The sequence below is a fragment of the Lolium rigidum genome, chromosome 1 (genome assembly GCF_022539505.1).
Source record: "Lolium rigidum isolate FL_2022 chromosome 1, APGP_CSIRO_Lrig_0.1, whole genome shotgun sequence".
NCBI classification, from domain to species: domain Eukaryota; kingdom Viridiplantae; phylum Streptophyta; class Magnoliopsida; order Poales; family Poaceae; genus Lolium; species Lolium rigidum.
In genome coordinates this window covers 284,773,320-284,775,019 of record NC_061508.1, presented here as the reverse complement: position 1 = coordinate 284,775,019, position 1,700 = coordinate 284,773,320, and the positions used below count along the sequence as shown (strand labels likewise).

Genomic DNA, 1,700 nt, shown 5'->3' with positions numbered 1-1,700 from the left:
CGTCGCGAGGTAGGCGACGGTTAGGTTAAACTTGAATGTGCCGCTGACGCGTCGGGCCCGCGTCTCCTCGCCTCGCATTTTGTTGTGTCCGGCGTGCCCGGAGCATCCCCTATGGAGCGGGGACCGGCTCGGGGTGCCGAACACCGTATTGGACCGCGCCGGATGGAAGGAGGCTTTGGGACGCGCGTCTAGGAATGAAGTTTTGTCCGGCACACCCTAAATACCTTTAGGGTTCGCTTTGAGGGACGCGGCTGGAGATGCTACTAGGTTATACGTGTTGCCTGGATTAAAATCCAAGATTTTACCTTAATGGTAGAATAGGCATATGATGATGCGAGCCGTATTCCTGATGGGAGGCGTCTTGTTAAAGATTAGGCTCCTCTACATCTCGTCGTTGCTTAGTTGTTGTTGCCTGTGTGCGGTCTCTTGGTAGCCTCCAACGTAGGGGCAACAGGGGACTCAGATTAGACTGAATCTGATAGGTAGCACTACTTAAACACACTGGGCTCTGCTCACTGTCCATCTTTATTTTCTCTGAATCGAACTTTTACATTCATATCACGGCTATACATGCAATTCTTATTCGGTGTACTAAGCGGAAGTACACGATATACTATATCAGTAACGGTTAAGTAAGGCCGTGGCAGTAACTTGTACTGCTAGTGCAAGGCATGCATCATTATCAAGGTCGTCCAATCCCCCCATCGTTCGGGGGAGGAGCTCCTCCGCGGTAGGGTGGATAATAAGGACGGCCGGGGTAGGGGATATACGGACCGCCTGGGTAGCGCCCGCAGGGACGTCCACGGGGGCACACCGCGGGGCGGTTAGGATCGAACGCACCACCTGCAAGGAAAACGCAAGCATTTTCCATGGATATTCAGTCATAAGTAACAAGATCTTAGAACGCTAGAATATAGGAGGAGATGCTTGGCGATGAAGAGGATGAAATGAACAGTTTGGAAGCACTGACGTCCGATATCCTGCTGGACAGCTCCCAGGCAGACGGAGCTGCTCGTGATCACCATGGAGACGACGAACAGTGCGATCTGGAGGAGCACCATGAAACGGGCAGCTCTAGCGAATGACGCCATGGTTTGTGCTTACTTTGTGTGGGCTACTAGCTATGTGGTGATCGAGCTGTGTCACTAGTTCGAGGCTTCGAGCTGTGCATATCCTGCTGCGCGCTCAATGCCCGTATTTATAGACGTCAATCCCAACGGGAAAGAAAAATATCATCTTCGCCCCTAAATGCCCATATACGTTTTCTCGAGCATTTTTGAGCTCGAGAGGTCAGCTGTTGGAGCTGCGGCGCTGGTGCATTTTGCTGTCGAAGCCACTCATTTTGAGGGGTACACTGCGCGATTCATCAAATTTCTCTGGTTAGTCAAGGCCGGCGAGTGAGTGAGTGGTGACAACTAGGCCGTGCACGACCGGCAAGAGAGAAATGGGTGAGCCGATGACTCAACTCAGCGACGACCCGAGCCTCGGGCCGTCTTGCCATGCAGGAAAAGCTATAGGCAGTGCTATAGCTGAACCATGTAGATCTGCTTCGCAATTCGAAGAAAAATTGAATCATCGTCCTCAGTGTACCACACTATGGATGGCAACTTATAAATCGGCGAACCAGAAATTATCGTATTCACACACCCATCTAGTAACATTAGAACAGATGGTCGTCCATCTTCTCCCATGTTTGCAAG

At 51.4% G+C, this 1,700-nt stretch overlaps 1 long non-coding RNA gene across 1 annotated transcript; it reads right to left on the bottom strand.

The window, feature by feature from the left end:
• Nucleotides 1–510: 510 nt before the first annotated feature.
• On the bottom strand, nucleotides 511–1,025 carry LOC124683839. The gene is made up of 2 exons (XR_006996838.1): nucleotides 971–1,025; nucleotides 511–843 (listed from the first exon to the last, which is right to left on the bottom strand). It is a non-coding gene; the product is annotated as an uncharacterized LOC124683839 (long non-coding RNA).
• Nucleotides 1,026–1,700: the final 675 nt, after the last annotated feature.